The sequence below is a fragment of the Triturus cristatus genome, chromosome 2_2 (assembly GCF_964204655.1).
Source record: "Triturus cristatus chromosome 2_2, aTriCri1.1, whole genome shotgun sequence".
NCBI classification, from domain to species: domain Eukaryota; kingdom Metazoa; phylum Chordata; class Amphibia; order Caudata; family Salamandridae; genus Triturus; species Triturus cristatus.
In genome coordinates this window covers 317674913-317693353 of record NC_140582.1, presented here as the reverse complement: position 1 = coordinate 317693353, position 18441 = coordinate 317674913, and positions in this window count along the sequence as shown.

The window sequence follows — 18441 nt, the reverse complement described above, 5'->3', positions numbered from 1 at the left end:
GATCAGCGATTCTCTCACAGGTTTGTCTCAACCCTCACACTCCCTCTCTAACAGAGCATGACAAATTAGAAAAGGAGTGGGAGATTCCATATGTTCTTTTCTCCAAAAAGGGTATGTTTTCATTTGGGGCTAAGAGCTTCTATTGGGTGTGGCCCCAATAATATTGGGTAAAAGATGACAATAGTGTCAGGAACAGTACTGGATTCTTGAGTAGTTTTTGGCGACTTCATGTTGGGATCACCGAGTTTAGATGACTATCATGTCTCCATTTACTCTCAATTGAGAGAAAAAATATTTCTGCATATACTGACTACAGACAACAGTCCTCTCTCTGACAATGGTTACATCAATATTTAAAGTCATGTTGTGGTGTCAGAGGTGGGCTGTCACACACATCAAGCAGAAAACCACGCTCATTTGTGCATCTTGGTTTGCTTCTCTGGAACCAAGAGATATCAGAGGTGAGGGAGGGAAAGAGAGAATCTCCTCTTTGTAGCAATAATTTCCAGAATAAGTTCCAACCAGGCAACCCATTATCAACCTGTAGGACCCACTAGACAGTCAAGATGCTGAGGAAGGCAAAAACAAATTCATCACTCCCAGGTTCACTTAGGCCATGAATCTGTGATCTCTCACCCACCAAAGATTCTGCAACCTATCGCTTGAGAATAACTTTTAGTTAAAAGGTGTTACTAGACCCCACATACACAGCCATATTTTGGGAATAGCATAATAAAGATGAATTGAAAATATTGTTAGCAATACGAGACTCTTTATGTTTTCAGAGCTTGTCGCACATCCTGCTAAGGTGTTGTGGAATACAGTCCACTTGTCTAGTACAGACCAGGGATTACTGATTTACAACTTTTTTTCGCGAGAAAAAGACCGTCCAGTTGTTGTTGTTTTGAGTTGGAAAGGACTGGACATGATACTAAGCAGGATTTTAAGTAAACTCGTATGAATTAATTTGTATCATAACGTTTCTGCCTTTGTTTAATTGTTAGTCAGGAATCGTTACACACATTTAAAAGTGTTTTCTGTTTATATTCGGGTCTCGCTTCGCTGTCAGTCCTACTTGGTGCTGAGTTGCTGGTTTCTTTTGCCGTCGCCCTAGGAGGGGCTGCCTGCTGCTGTCACCGCGTGTGGAGGTGCTGCTGAGGGGTAAAGGCACTACTCGTGACTCCGTATCCCAGGAGCCCGTGTGTTGTGGCACCTGTGCTTTTCCCCGCCCACCCGCCTCTGAACACTGAAAAAACCTCGCGGAACCCGCTGGCGCGGGTCCCGCTTCGCTGTCAGTCCTACTTGGTGCTGAGTTGCTGGTTTCTTTTGCCGTCGCCCTAGGAGGGGCTGCCTGCTGTTGTCACCGCGTGTGGAGGCGCTGCTGAGGGGTAAAGGCACTACTCGGGACTCCGTATCCCAGGAGCCTGTGTGTTGTTGCACCTGTGCTTTTCCCAGCCCATCCGCCTCTGAACAATGAAAAAACCTCACGGAACCCGCTGGCGCGGGTCCTGCTTCGCTGTCAGTCCTACTTGGTGCTGAGTTGCTGGTTTCTTTTGCCGTCGCCCTAGGAGGGGCTGCCTGCTGTTGTCATCGCGTGTGGAGGTGCTGCTGAGGGGTAAAGGCACTACTCGGGACTCCGTATCCCAGGAGCCCGTGTGTTGTTGCACCTGTGCTTTTCCCCGCCCACCCGCCTCTGAACACTGAAAAAACCTCGCGGAACCCGCTGGCGCGGGTCCCGCTTCGCTGTCAGTCCTAATTGGTGCTGAGTTGCTGGTTTCTTTTGCCGTCGCCCTAAGAGGGGCTGCCTGCTGTTGTCACCACGTGTGGAGGCGCTGCTGAGGGGTAAAGGCACTACTCGGGACTGCGTAGCCCAGGAGCCCGTGTGTTGTTGCACCTGTGCTTTTCCCCGCCCACCCGCCTTAGACTTGTGACGCCCCATTAAAGACGTGACGGCAACCGCTACGCGGTACGCGAGCGGGACGCGCCGGACGAAGCCTGGACAAAGGGCGGGCCGTCTGTGGCCGTCCGGGGCTGGCCAAGGCTGGGCTGGGCAATCCCTCTTTCAGTGAGTGTTCGGAGTAAGTTGACGGTGGAACCGTTATTCGAACAGTGTCGTTTGTGTTGTTTATTTAATCATAAAACACCCTAAGAACCTATGAGTACTGTATCATATGGCTGGGAAGGGGAAGCGTGCCACGGCTCTCACAACAGTGTCTGGCACGATGGACCAATTTATCACCAGAGCAGTCTCGGTAATAGAGCATGAAATCGCCATCACCGAGAGGCGCCTTTCTACAGATCCTATGCACGCAAGACGCTCCTCATTAGGCCTATTGGCCCAGTCTAAATCGCCAACTAAATCAAGGGAGCAGATTTGGGGGGACGTACCCTTGCTTGCTGAGTCTGAAACGCTTTTTAACGTGTCAACATCTCCAGATAGGTTGCCTGAAGTTACCGCTATGATTGATGGTGCATCTGCAGTGTCAGTAACGGCCCCATCTAACCCCAAAGCCATTCCCCCTCAGACAAGGGCTGTGACCAAACTTTCCAGACCCGTCAATTCAAAAAGGAAAAGGGGTGGAACTACGGAAGGTATCAGGCAGGCGAAAATGTTAAAAACATCTAAAAATATTGCAATGCCCGACATTTTGTGTACCCAGGAATGTTTAAATGTGGAGGATGCTAGCACAAGTACCCCCCTTTTGTTAAATAGTAGTGACATGATCTCCCAGCTAGAACAGGCTGTCCGTTCCTTAATCTTACCACTCCTAGAAAGGGTCAAGATAGTTACTGAAAAAGTTGATAGGCTGGAACAAACCATTTTGGACAACTTTTGTTCATTAAAGAACGTTGTCAAAATGTCCACTAGAGACATTGTCAAAACCAACTGCCCCATACTGTAAACTCTTCGACTTTTGTACCGCCCCCAATTGAAAAACATCCCTCATCAACCAACACAGGCTTAGGTACTGGCTCACCTAATTCTGTGACCAACACTCACCAGTTGTCAGGGCGGGCGGGAGAGACAAGCAAGGAACTTATGAGTAATAACACAAAGGATACTGTGGAAGGGAGAGAAGTTGTTAATCTTGCTATTCCCGTCAATCCATCAAGTTCACCCTTAGTTCAAATTCATTTACCACCTGAATCCCTCCCTTATGTAGTAGTTTTAACTGGTGTCCCAGAATTATCTGTTAGCAAAACTGAATCCTTTCAGGAATTAAAAAATAAAGTGAGTCACTGGCTACATACAAACAGGCCAATTCCTAATAACCTGAATGGGAGAATTTTATTTGTAAGAAGAGTAAAATGGGTAGGCTCAAGTCCTAAAAACATTCCGGGTGATTGCATCATTGTCAACTTTGAAGATACACGAATCCCGAGGTTCATCACTGATCATACATCATATGGGCTTAGATCAGGGATAGAGGTACACACTCTACACCATTTTTACAACTTAGGTCCTCGATATTGACACTCGTACCGTAAGCCAAACTTCACACCTTTTAAAGTTCGGAGGGCAAATGAATGTGATTTTACTTGTGGCCGTGATGTTGTCACCCCTGTTTCAACAGGGGTGCCTACCTCACTCAGGGTTTCTCTAACAAGCCTCCGCAGGATGAGTGTAAAGTCAAGTGAGCTAAGTCAGGCCGTCGCACACCATGATACACTGTTGGGCAACAGACCAGGCACTTTGCTATCTTGGAATCTAGCTGGTATCAAGACTAAACTAGATTCTCCTGAATGGGTGGGTTTTGTTAACAAATATGACGTTTGCCTTTTGCAGGAAACATGGACCTGCGAGGCTCAGTTTCTGCTGGGCTACCTGAACTTCTATGTCCCAGCGGTTAAGGGCCCAAAAGGCCACCCCATGGGTGGATTAACCATCTGGGCCCGACAGGATTTATTCTCTAGGGCAGTCATGATTGATACAGGCTCCCCGGATATCCAATTAGTGAGATTAACTTTTGGTCTAACGCACACATTAGACATTTACAATTTATATCTTCGCGGGACAAAAGGGAAAAGGTCACGGGTATTGGATACTCTGACCAGTCTTATTGAAACCAACTCGAGCAATAGGGATATGATTGTCGCGGGTGACCTCAACGTTACATTTGAACCCCTTCTAGATCTGGACTCCGAATGGGGCCTTGACCCCGAAGAGGACCGGCTGTGGGGAATACCTGCCCTGCCGCTTTCCCCAATTAAAAGGTGGTCTACGGTAGCAGTGCAGGTAAATGCACTATGCTACGAGAAAGGCCTAAGGGCCTTGAACGGAAGGACCCTAGGGGACAAGAAGGGTGCATTCACCTTTGACAATGGCCGCTCAGTCAGTAGGATTGACTATGTTCTTTGTTGCACGAGGTTGTGGCAGCATATCATCGACATGGTGGTTGTACCAAGAGCCGAGAGTGACCATAACCCCATTTGTGTTACTCATTGCTGGTGGGGGGATCGTAGCATGGCGAGAGAGGAACCAAAATTGGCTCACCCTGACCGTGTTCCTACCAATGACATGCGAAGACTCAAGTGGCCTCAGGTCAAGATTAATGCCAAGGTCATCGCTAGCATTGACGACGAGCTTGCCCAAACTATTGTGAAACTGGAAGACGTTCTGGTGACTAAAGAAGGCAGCGATCAAGTCACTAGACTACATGAGTCCTTCTTTGAGGGACTACGCGGTTTTTTCTATAAGCCAATAAGTAAGGGCAACAAGCCACTCATCAAACGATTAAGATGGTATGATGAGGAGTGCAGACGAGCCAGAGGCAATTTGACGCAAGTCCTTTCTAGTGGGAGCAAGACAACTATTCAAATAGCTAGATACTATTATAAGAAGTGTCTTGCCCAAGCCAAAAAAAGATGGGATGACTTGTATTGGCTAAATCTGAAGGAGGCATGCTACGCTAGGGACTCCAGATTGTTCTGGAATGTGATTAAATGGAACAGAGGTGGCACGCCTGATAGTCCATCTAACCATGTTACACAAGAGGACTGGATAGGGTATTTTAAACCACAATACGCATGTAATCCCCTATACAAATGCCCGGGGCTGACATCGTATGTTTTTTATTCGCATGGTCCCTTTAGTCCAAACGACGTTTTAGCAGCCCTGGCTTGTGTAGCTGCTGGGCGGGCACCGGGTTTGGATGGGGTCCCATCTGATCTCTTCCTCAACAACAAGCCCTGTTGGAGCAAGTATATCTCACTAGTGGCTAATGCAGTGGCTGAAGGCGCTCCAGTGCCCAAATCTTGGGGGGGTGCAATTATAATCCCTATTTTTAAAAAGGGAGATAAATCCCTCCCAGGAAATTATAGACCTATCAGTCTAATAGACACAATCCAAAAGGTCATCGGGAGGATGGTCCTGAATGTGCTATTGGATTGGATCGAAGACAATAGGATACTCTCCTGTTTTCAAGCTGGTTTCCGTAAATTTACCAGCACGGTGGACCAGGTGTTCCGCTTTGTACAACTGCACTGGAAAGTAGTAACATTAGGCAAAGGCAGTCTCTACGTCGCTTTTGTGGACCTAAGAGCTGCCTTTGACCTTGTCCCTCGAGAGCAGCTGTGGAGGGTTCTCGAAAAGCTTGGGCTTTCCTTGGAACTTCTGACCTTAATCAGGCGGCTTCATGAGCCGAATTTTGCAAGAATTCAGTGGGGAGGCTCGGGGGATATCACCCCCGAGTTCCCGGTTGAGCGAGGTGTGCGCCAAGGATGTGCCATGGCACCCACGCTCTTCTCCCTGTACATCAATGGAATAGTAGACTACATGTTATGAGTTAACACCGATGCTCCCAAGTTGGCTGGAGTGAGCACTCCAATATTGATGTTTGCTGACGATACTCTCATTGTATCCAAAACCCCGAGTGGCATGCAAAGGGCATTGTTAGTTTTTGAAGATTTTTGCAGAAATCATGGCCTAGAGGTGAATGTGACCAAGACTAAACTTATGGCCTTTAACCCTCACTCAAGTTATAGGGCAGGAAAGTTTTTTATGACTGGGCAAAAACTCGAGGAAGTTAAAAACTTGTCTATTTGGGCATGCATGTGACACATGATAATAAGTGGAATAGACATCTGGAAATGTCTACACTGAAATTTAGGCAGATAACTGGAACTCTGATTAGTGAACATAAAAAATCCTACACCAAGCCTATTAAACCAGTGCTTCAAGTATATGAGGCTAAGGCTTTAAGCTCAGTGTTGTATGGGGCCGAGTTATGGGGTTTCGACGCATTGTCATCTTTAGCAGTCGTTGAAAACAAATTTTACCGTAGCATAGTCGGTCTCCCGCAGAGCATGCCCTTGGTACCACTACGGTACGATCTAGGTAGGAAGGCAATCAAGGATTTAGCCAAACTCCGCCCGGTCTTATACTGGAGGAGACTCTGGACCACCCCGGAGCTCCATTCATATGCAATGGGCCTTATGGACGTAATACAGGCCGATACGTTCCACAAGATTGGGTGGCTGAGGAACCTCCAGGAAACTGTGACAGACCTGGGCTTGGAGGGGCTATGGAGTGACCCTGTGGCTGCCGGGTTCCCCTCGAAGAGATACCTGAAAATGCTCTACTGGGAACGGGTAAATCACCGGGTCTGGAGCGACTCTGCCTCCTCCACGATGACTAGCCGATTTTTGGAGGCGAAGGTTTCCCCAGTTCTCGAACCTTACTGGGATCTGATCACCCAACCCAGAGATAGGAAACTTTATTTCCAACTAAGAGCAGGCTCCCTTCCACACAGGGTTCTAACTAACGAGTGGTTTGGAGCAAGTGTAGGGACCTGTCCCGTTTGTGGCCTTCATGAGGAAACAATTGCCCATTTTTTGTTTGTCTGTCCTGCATATGCCAACCCAAGAAGAACATGGCTGTCTCCTTTGTGTAAAACCTTGGCCACAAGGAGTTCTGCCGTTGCTCTAAGACTTCTGTGCGCAAGTACTCTCCCAGTACTCTCAATTGCCCTAGCTAAATACCTGGGTTGGGCTTGGTCCTTAAGGCATAGGGCTCTTAGGGAAACTGCGGGAGCACCCCCGTAGGGCTTTATGGGTCGTTGGTTGTAAATCCCCTTGTACGAATAGAAGTATTATTTTGAACTGTATTTTATAACATATTTCCATCTTTAGTCTGTCGATATGTTTAATTCTTGTCTGAACTGTAACTTTTAGTCTGTCGATATGTTTAATCTTTGTCTTAACTGTAACTTTTAGATATTTAATGGACGATTTTATGTATTTTACAAGGATTTGATTAGTGATAATTTTGTGTTTTGTACATGTTTGTGTCTTCTATGAATTTTTTTTTAAATTCGAATAAAGACTATGATGATGATGATGATTTACAACTGGAGTAGAGTTTCAGTCACTGAAATGGCAGCACAGGATTGTTAAGCCTCCATACAGGACTACACAGACATACAAGGACAGGGAGTTGGTCCATATCGCTGGCTTACCCATGGACCTTCAACCTGTGTGCCTAAAAAAGGAATATCCATAATTACCTAGAGTTTTGATATTTCCTACATAAAAGGCAACATTTAAGACCAACAAGGAAATCGAAACATGGACAGGTCTTGAGAAGATAGAGCACACAGACAGTTGCAGAGGAGACTAGGGAATATGGAAAGGCAGATGCTTAGACACATGGACAAACAGCATGTGGAACATTTTAAGTTGGCACAGAGCCATGGGGGCCAGTGACGACTTTGCAGCACATTGAGAAGCACTTCGTGGAGCTAACGGCACATGCACATGAAATGTGAGATGCTTAGAGCACCCACTGAGGAACTTAGGACACTTGGATAGAGAATGTGATGAACATGTGCTCATGGACATGCCTTGAGGAGCTGAGGCACAAGGATAGAGAGCATGAGAAGCCTGGGCACATGAACAGGCAGCATGAGGAGTTTGTGGTACCTGGGCTTGCAGTGAGAAGAGAATGGGGATATCAACAACTAACATAAGTGGTTTGATTCCCATACACAGGTGGCATGAGGAATATGAAGAAAAAGGGTTGTATGTCAGAACAATATTATGACGCCACAATATTGTGTGAAAAATATTGTCTACAAAAACATTGAGTCTACATACTTTGTATACTTTGTAAACTACCAAAATATTGAGTCAAAAATACTGTGGACCAGAATATTGACAAAAACAGGGAAGCATGTTGAAATATTCAAAAATAAACTACTGGGAGTAATTTATTTAAAATAATAAAATACAAAATAATAATATAATTAAATATATACAGTTAAAATTCTTAATGGAAATTAAAATGAAATATATATATATACTTGTTTTTCTCCATCAAATATAAAACAAATGAACATTTAAAAAAAGTTACATTAAAAATATTAACAATAACATAAAAGTAAAAATACAAAATCAAACATATATATAACAAAATATATAAAAAAAATAATTTAGAAATCAGAATTAATATAAAAATAGATTATTAGGAATGTAAAGTACATAGATAACAAATTATTCACTTTAGAAAATATAAAAACAATATTTACACTATCATTAAAAAAATTGTGATAAAAATATTAACAAAGACTTAAAGATGTAAATTACCAAATGTATGTTCACAAAAATGTATAGCATACTTAGTTAAAATAAATTAAATTGGTAAAAAAAAAAGTAAATATAAATTTACAATTCTTTTGCATACATAATATAAACATTACATAAAAAATAAAAATAACACCAATGAAAATGAAACAAAACTAGCAAAGGTGCTTGACTTCACAGGAGCCAGACGTACAGTTTTAACTCCAATTTCAGTAAACTAGGGAAAGATTTGGACTTTGGTGGTATTAGATGTACCATTTGCACTCCAATGTATGCAAAAACAGGAGAAATGTTGGACTTTGGAAGGGTTAGATATACCATTCCAATTGCTGACAATTTTTTAAGATCATTTAAATAGCTAACAACATAAACATAAGGAAACATATCTAAAATAAAACATATGCATTATAATAAAATTAAATGCAATGCAAAAAAATGTAATGTAATAATGCAAAAATAATTGAACGAATATTAAACAAAATTAATACATTTAAAATAAATACACATGCCTCCCTACTACTTAAACAAAATACCAACAAAAAATGAAATAAAGTTGTCAAGCGCCTTACTTGAAGTTTCCCAGATACTTCACAGGAGCAGAATGATGATTATTCCCAATGCCACTCTGAATCTCCCTCCATGCTCCCAAAGGAATATTTCTAAGAGTATGAAGAAATTCCCAAGGGGGAAAGGGGTAGAGGACAGAGAAGAGACAGCTTTGTTTTCTTCAATCTGGTGTCTTCTATGCTGCTACTTCTTTCTTGCTTCTTGCACAATGTTTTGGTTTTAAGACACTGGAACACAAAACAGAATTACTTAGATCTAAACCTGGCTAAACAGCTTCAATACATATGTATTTAATACCCTCATATCACGTACCCCGAAGAGAATGAGCTATTGCCTCTCTTCTATTGATTTTGATGCTTTAATGATATAAACGTATTTCACAAAGGTTTTACGGAAGCATTGCATTTTTCTGGTGAAAACAATGACAGTTTTTAGTTTCTCTTACTCAATCTATTCACTCTAAAATCTATTAGGGTTTGTGTAATTCTAATAACCTTTCTTTTCTTTTTTCTACAGGTTGAATTGAACTTGGAGACTCACAGGAACTGTAAATTTTTGTAAGTACTATTTTTGCTATAATTTTTCAATTTCTGGTTTACTCGAAATATTGTTTTAGCCTTTAAGCCCAGTGAGAATGAATAGACTAATGAACAACTGATACAAGATACACTTTATCTTTGAAAATGAGAATTCTTAATGGCTTTCCCTGAAAAGGGTACTTGCGTGTCTGGAAGCCTTCCTGTCAGAGACACGAGCTCTGAAAGCGTCTGGGATTTTGAACAGCCAAATTCCAGGAAACTACCTTAACCTTCACCTTGAAGGCCTTTTTCTACAACTGGTGCATAGAAGAACTCTATTCTACCGCGAAAGAAACGAAACAGAAAACTTTCTCTCACTAAACTACTCAGAGCTACCACGGACGTTAGCACTAACACTGCTGTTCGCCCAACGGTCCTGGTGAAGTGCGCACAGCTGAGGGAGAGCACGAGCCTCAGCTGTGCTGGAATCCTCGCGCTCACAATTGAAAGGCTGCAGCGCTAACCTTAGCACTTACAGCCATCTTAGAGGATCACGCTTTTACTAAAGCAGTCCAGGAGTGGTCGTGTGGTTCCCAGAGGTGACATTGGGAATAGATTCTCCTTCTTTTACAATTAATGATTGTAGCCCCCACTGACTGGCATTTATTTTTAGGCGGAGGACGCAAGTTCCTGACAAAATTACAGACTAACATTAATGGGATTATGACTGAAAACAACATTACAAAAACAACCAAATGATAAAACTTTTGTTTAAAAGTTTATTAAATACACTTATCAATTAATTAATTAATTAATTACAATACAGCAAATAAGTAAATTTAATTTAAAATAAAACAATAATTTACAACTTAAACAACTTCGCACCCTATTGCCCCAGAAACCCCCAAAAATTGCAACTCCAATATTATTAGCTCATTACATTTAATTTTTTTTTAATTAAATATAAAAATTAGAAATTGAACAAAAATATAAAACAAATATTATAATAATGCTAATACCTAAAAATAATATAACAATGCTTATATATTGCATGAATAGAAACAAAATACTTTATACAATTATGTTAAAGTAAACAATATAATATACAACCATATTTAAAAAACAATACTATTTACATTAAAAAAACAATATTCTTAACTTCTATATTCTGTCCCTAAATATTTTTGATTTTAGAATATTTTTGACAAAATATTGTTGCACAGCAGAATTTTTGAAAGGACATTTTGGTCACTCAATGAACAAAAGATAGCATACATGTTGCTAAGATGCATAGACAGAGCAGGGTTTAATTCACATTGATAGGCATGATGAGGAACTTAATGAAAATGGACATGCAGTGGAACACATGGAAATGTAGCATAAAGAGCATCTACACATGGACACCCAGCATGAGGAGCGCAATAGACATGGGTTGACACTGTTAGGGAGTTTGACATATGAACACACAGAGTGAGGATTTCAGGATGCTTGGACAGAAACAGAGGGGCATATTTACAAATACATTTCAGAGTGTGGAGCAGCACCAAAATAATCAGAGCGGTGCGCCAATATTTTTAAAATGCGGGGATGCATCATATTCACAAGAATACGGCACACCCCTGTGTTTCCTGTAGCGCTGGCGCAAAAAAAGCTGCCTAGCGCCAGCACAGGTACCCTGCCGCCATGTTGCAATGGTGCCTGTGCTGCAGGGGCGATTGTTTATGTGGAGGAAGGGACATCTTCCTGCTCACAAACAATCATTCATGGTGATTTGCTCTATGTGTGCTGCAGGATGCAGCACACATGGAAAGGGAAAAAAACGAGGAGAAATGAATGATTTCACCTTGTATCACCATTCTAACGGCTGGTAATCCATGACATTAGAATGGCGCTGTTTTAGGCACTGCCTCAGCCTTGTAAATCTGGGGCAGCATCAAAAAGCAATGGGTGTTGCTGTGGAACGCCCACAGCAACACTCATTGCATCCCTTTTTGCCATACAGGACTGCAGCAGAAAGGGACATATTTACAAGGTGGCCTTAAGCCACTGGAGCGTCAAAAAAAGTGGCGCTCCAGTGGTGATTGAGACTTGTAAATATGCCCCAGAGTATGTGAAGTGCTTGGGCACAAAGAGAGATGGTCCTGTGGGTTGTGCAAATTGGCCAATATATGCCTGTGGCTGGGTGTGGCATTGTCATAATTTTGGCATTCGTCATAATTGTTGATTCCTATTTGCCATGGCATTGTTAAAATCATGTTTCTTCATAAAGGGTTAGTTACTATAGGTGGTTCATTGCTGTATTTCTCCATTATTTCATTTTCATATTCAAATAAATCACAAATGCCAAGAAATGTATGCCACTGTCAAGCAATCCATTTGTAGTTCATTGTAAGCTGCAGAGCATAGTTCTGTTTCTGGAGGTAAAGCCAAGCTCATGGGAAGTCATTTGTGAACATTGTGTGGGAAACAGGAAAAAAATATTGTTCGATCAAACATGATAGCTAACATATTTTACGTGTACATTACGGTGTAACAAGTGTTTTGTTTGCAGTTTAGGTTTAAAGTTTTTTTATTGGTGCAACACATAGTGCCAAAACAGACAAATCGCAGACCGTGTCAAAACATAGTGGCAAAGCCATATACCAGGCAGGAGGCCCTCCAAAGAGCAGTCTGACAAACCAATAGTCCGCTATGATACTCAAAGGTAAGTGGCGTTGCAAAGTCATAAACCCCCCCCCCCAAGGCCACCCTCCCCGAACCCCTACCCGCCCTCCCCTCGTCCAGTGCCTGGGTCCGCATATCCCCGCCCTCCTCCGTCGCCTCCCCAGGAAGGGCCCCCGCCCCATGTCCCTTCAGGAGGTCGATTCCTCAGGCGTCGTAAGCCGCAAGAGGCGAAGATATCTCGGGCAGGTCAGTTCCCTGAATTCAGTAACCAGCAGGGACCGGAACGGCTGTCAGAGGTGATTGAACTGCTCCGCATCTCCTGCCACTGTAAGGGACAGCTTCTCCATTCCCAGTACATGCCATAATCTATGAAGCCAGCCCGTGACAGTGGGGAGTGTAGTGGAACGCCAGTGTGCGAGTATGTTCTGCATCGCCAATCCCAGCGCAATAGCTATCTGCCTACCCCTGCGAGATCGTAAGGGATACATCAACCTGTTCGGGAGGCCTAGCAATATGTATGCCGGGAGGCGTGGCAGTTCAGTATCAAAGTGGGAGTCGATATCGTCTATCACCTCTTTCCAGTAGGAGTCGAGGAGCGGACAGTCCCAGAGGATGTGCGTCAGCGTACCCACCCGCCCGCATCCCCTCCAGCAGGAGTTATCTTTGCTGCGGTCCATGTCGTGTACCCGCTCCAGGGTGTAGTACCAGTATGTTGACACTTTGGTTAATGTTTCAGTAAGCCATATATGATAGGCCGAGTGCCTGGCCTTATACGCTACCTGTTCCCATTCCTTGTGACTCAGGGACCTGCCCAATTCTCTTTCCCACCGCTCCCTCCCCGGATTATAGAAGTGTGAAGAAGGAGGATGTAGAAGCTGATAAAGGTCGGTTATGAGCTTTGCGTCGGACGTGCGAGAGAGAAGCCAACGTTCGTAAGGGAGGAGTCTCCTGTCTGCCGTCTCTCGCACTTGTGGGTGCACCGCCCAATGACGAACCTGCAAGTAACGCAGCCTCTCGGTCTCCGGGAGCGTGTATACCTGTCGGAATCGTGGGAATGGGATGACTTCCTCCGGGTCGTACATATGGCACAGGGCCCTGCACCCCGCCGCACGCCAGTGAGCGAAGGCCCCCCCCTCCAGTCCCGGGGTAAAGTCAGGGTTATCAATCAGGGGCGTGAGTGGCGAAGGGAATGTCGTCAGGCCGTGCTTGGCGTTGGTGGCATCCCAGACCCGCAGGGCTACCCTCGTAATGAAGGAGGCGTATAGATTCACAGGGCGGTGAGCCCTACACAGGAAGGGCACCTCCTGCAGCGGCCTGCCCGCCACCGCCTGATCCTGAAAGAGCCAGTGCTTATCGGATTCCCACCTGCTCCACTCCACGAGGTAGCGGAGCTGCGTCGCTTGAAAGTACTTGCGGAGATCTGGAATCCCCAGGCCCCCGGCCTCCGGCGCCAGCCCTAAATAGATACAGAATCTGGGGTAGGACAGTCATTTTAACAGCAGCAATCCTGCCCAGCCACGAAAGGGTGCTGTGGTCCCACTGGCCTATTTCCTCCCGGATCTTCCTACCCAAGGCGGCATAATTAGCAGTCACCATAGCTGGTAGGGTGGGAGCTAGCTGGATCCCCAAATAGGGCACCAGATCCGTCGACCAGAGCATTGGAAAAAGGCCCTGTAAGTAGGTCCTGGTAGCTGGCGTGAGGGACACATCTAATGCCACCGACTTCCCCATATTCATTTTGAAGCCCGCGACCGCGGCAAAGGAGGTCAAATCCTCAATACACGCTGGAAGGGCAGAGAGCGGATCCTCCAACGACAATATGACGTCGTCTGCGTAAAGGCTAACGGCATGAGTAAAGCCGCCAAACTTCACTCCCTTCACCGCCGAGTTGTCACGTATCCTCTGGGCAAAGGGCTCCATATACAGGGCAAAGAGCAGAGGTGTCAACGGGCATCCCTGCCTCGTGCCCCTCTCGATGTCAAAACTCCTAGAGCTATAGCCATTCACCCACACCACCGCCGACGGGAATTTGTAGCAATTGAGAATCATAGAGCGGAATTTTTCCCCTATACCCACCTTCAGCAGAACACGCTCCAGATAAGGCCAGTGGACGCGGTCAAACGCCTTTTCAGCGTCTACCAAGAGCATCATTCTCTCCCCCGGAATCCGTGATGCCTTTTCCAGGAGGTGAACTATCCTCTTGGTGTTGTCCACCATCTGCCGTCCCGGGACAAAGCCTGCCTGATCCGGGTCTATAAGTCCCGGTAGGTGTGGAGCCAATCGAGCCGCCAGGATCCCGGTGTACAGCTTGAGGTCTATATTTAGCAGTGATATCGGCCTGTAAGAACCACATTGCGTCCGGTCCTTCCCTGGCTTGGGGATAACCGTGAGAGAGTCTCGCAACAGGTCCGGCGGAATTGCGCCTGGAGCAGAGAACGAGTTGAAGAGGCGCGCGAGGAGCGGGGCCAACGTTGCACAAAACGTTTTATAGAAAAGGGACGTATAGCCATCTGGCCCTGGGGCTTTGCCATGCTTAAGGTTAGCTATAGCGGAGATCACTTCCTCGACTCGTATTTCCCTGTCCAATTGCTCCGCCTGCGAAGGCGCTAAGGAGGGGAGAGAGACCGAGTCCAGGTATGCCGCCATCGCAGGTTCATCCGGGGGATCCCCCGAATAGAGGTCCGCAAAAAACCTGCGCAAGGTCTCGGCTATACTGGCATCCTCCGTAACCGTCACCCCCGCGGGGTCGGAAATCGCCCTCACCAGCTGCTGCTGTCGTGCCACCCTGAGCCTGTTCGCCAGCAGCCGGCCACATCTGTCCCCTCCCGTGTAATAGGCGTGGCGCAGGCGCAAAGCTGCGTACTCCGCTCGGTCCATGTCCAAAGCCACAAGGAGCTTCCTCGCCTCCTTGAGCTGCCGCCAGATTCGGGGAGCCCCCGTCCTGCAGTGCATGTGTTCAAGCTCGCGGACCTGCTGGGTGAGCTCCTTCCTCTTGTGCTGCCGTTCTTGATTGTCAGCCGCAGAGATAGCTATCAATTCCCCCCTAAGTACAGCCTTCAGAGCAGCCCACTGGGTCGCCCGGGAGGTATCGGATTCGTCATTATGGGACAAATAGTCCCAAATCGTATCCGTTACGTGCGTGACAACCGCTTTCCTGTGCAATAAGGTATCCCGTAGACGCCAAACCCTTGGCGGGCATGAGATCGGCGGCAGGCAAAGCGTAGCGGAGACCGGGGCATGATCAGACAGGGAAACCACCCCTATCTCCGTCACGGTGGCTAGCGCACATACCGGAGCTGTGACCAGGAGATGGTCCAGCCTCACATAGGTTTTATGTGCGTGGGAATAATATGAATAGACCCTATCAGTAGGGTGCATGCGACGCCAGAGATCATGGAGGTCCAGCTCCACCAGCCGTGCCTTACACCCGGTCGAGAATGCCCCCGTTTGCGGAGAGCGATTCGCAGACCTGTCCAAAGCAGAGTCAAAGACCAGGTTGAAGTCGCCTCTGAGGATAATGTGCCTGTCTTGCGTAGCCGTGACGTCCACCAGCGCTGAGCGGAAAAAGCGCTCCTGTTGTTCATTGGGGCTATACAGGGACCCTACCCTGAAGGGGAGCCCCCCTACCCGAAACCGGTAGGCCAACAGCCTGCCCTTCTGTTCTGTGTGCTTATGGAGGACCTCCCCCGTAAAATGCCTGGCCACCCGGATCGCCACCCCCGCCGTCTTAGTATTGCAGGAAGAAAAGAACTGTGTCGGGAATTTGGGAGAGCGTAGCCTGTGGCAGTCCCGAGGCACCAAGTGGGTCTCCTGGAGGAGGCAAATATCTGCTTGGGTGCTTTCTAATAGAGACAACACCGCTCGCCGCTTAACCGGGTTATTGAGGCCCCTAACGTTAAGTGTCACGATCTTAAGAGTTGTGGGTGGCATAGGGGATGACAGAAGAGACAGCGCAGAGCCTCCGCCTACGCGGAGTCCATCTCATGGATGCCGCTGCCGCGGCCAAGACCCCAGTGGTGCACTGGACGACCCCCCCTCCCCTCCCAGTTCCCCCCCAACTCCCCAACCCCACCCCCAGACCACCCCCTCTCCCTTCCCCTACCAAACAGCCTGTGCACAATCCCCGAACGCCCAACAAACCACCCCACCGGCAGAAGGACAACAACCCTTGAACCCCCCTCTTCCCCCCTTTCTCACCCAACCCCCAATTCCAGCAGACCATAGTCCCAATCGAGTCCCAGAGGGACAAGTCCGTGGTAAGTTACCTGAGTGGACGTCCAGCCACTGTCCCCTCCCCGCAGCCCCCTCCCCCCCTCTAGAGCCCCCAAACCTGCAATAAGAAGTAGGCTCTGACGATCTCCCCCCAGAGTGTTCTTACGCCGTCACCGCAATGTCACTGGAGGCAGTGTCACCTGGCCACCTCGAGCACTGCGCTGTCCATGCCGGCCCTGATGGTAGGAGAGTCCGGCCTCCCGGCACGTTCAGGGGAGCGCCGCCTTGACACCCGCTGCCAGCCATCCCTAGTCGAGCGCCTCCGGCGCGGCGTAGTCTCTTCTTCCTCCGTCGCGGTAATGCCCAGGATCCCACACGTCTCCTGCAGTGAGCGTAGTTGGTGCATAGTGCCATTCCACCGAAAGATAAGACGGAAAGGGTGACCCCAGGCATAGGGCGTTTCGTGCTCCCTCAGAAAGTCCGTTGCGATCTTGAATGCTTTGCGTTTCTGGAGTGTAATGGCCGATAAGTCCTGGTATAAAGCAACCGGGTGACCGCAAAAGGTCAGGGACCGCTGCCGCAGTGCTGCAGCCAAGATGCGCTCCTTGAGCGGGAAGTCCAGGAGAAAGGCCAGAATATCCGGCGGCGGTGCCGACGCCCTTCTCGGCGGCCCCACTCTGTGCGCTCTTTCTATCTGAATGGGGAAGTCCACCGACTCTTCCAAGATCTCCCTGAACAAGGCTTGTAGGTAACCTGCCACATCGGAGCCTTCCTCTATGGATGGAACTCCCCGGACCCGAATGTTGTTCCGCCGGGATCTGTTTTCAAGGTCCTCGTTATGCGCCTGAAGGTCTAGCTGTTGGTCCCGGAGGCGCAGCACCTCCTGCTGCAGCTGTTCGATTTCTTCGTCCCTCCGCTGGCCGGCACTCTCCACAGTGGCCACACGTTCTCCCAGGCCATCCACCTCTCTCCGTACCTCCCTGACTTCGCCGGCGACCTCCTGTTTCAACGTTTGAAAGTCGTCTCTGAGGGAGCTGAAGAGGGACTCCAGGAAGGATCTAGTGACCGGCGGCTCCCCTTCGTCTGCATCCTGCGAGCCCCTGGAGGAGCCCGGCGATGGCTGCCCCCTGTCTGCCCTCTGATGGTGCTTGCTAGGCATCTCGGGGAGAGTACGGTCCTCCTTCTTACCGCCTCTGTTGCCTGCCATGGATGTGGGAACAAAAGTCAGCCAGCCCCTCCTATGCCACTGGCGCTCTGTCCGCCGTGCTGCCGCGCGCCAACCTTTAGCGCTGTGCCCGGGGAGCCTCCCTACGCCCCACCGGGCACCCGTCGTCTTTCGGGGCAGCTCAATCGGGCGCAGCCCGCTCACGATCTCCAGGGCCCCGCTAGTCCATGCCACGCTCCTCGGGCCCGACTCCACCACCTACTGTAGGAGGGCCTGTCAGTCCGCACCATTCCAGGGATTCCAGCCCCGTTGCAACCGCCGTCGGCCCCCACTCCCCTTCACCTCCGGGGGTCCGTGCCAGGCAATGAGGCCCACCTCGTCTCCGGGACCCCGCTCCGCAGGCCGTCCGTGACGCGATCGCCAACTAAGGAGGTGACCGCTCCTCTCACTCCCAGGGTTCCGCAAAGCTCCCGGGCACCCTCCGATATCGCCAGGCCACACAGTCAGTGTCCAGCTCCTGCCGCAACCGGTGGCCCCTTCCGTAGGCTCCTGGCAATTCCGCGTGGCAAGTCCCTGCATGGATCGCAGGACACCCAATCCGAAATTGGCTCCGCCACTGCAATCCCCCTGGGGTCCTGCCGGGTCCTCCGCCGTGTGATCAGCCGGGCTCCGGACCGCACACGGTCGCCGCCACCGGGCGGATGTCTGCCGGGGCCTAAGCCCGGCCGCCGCGCT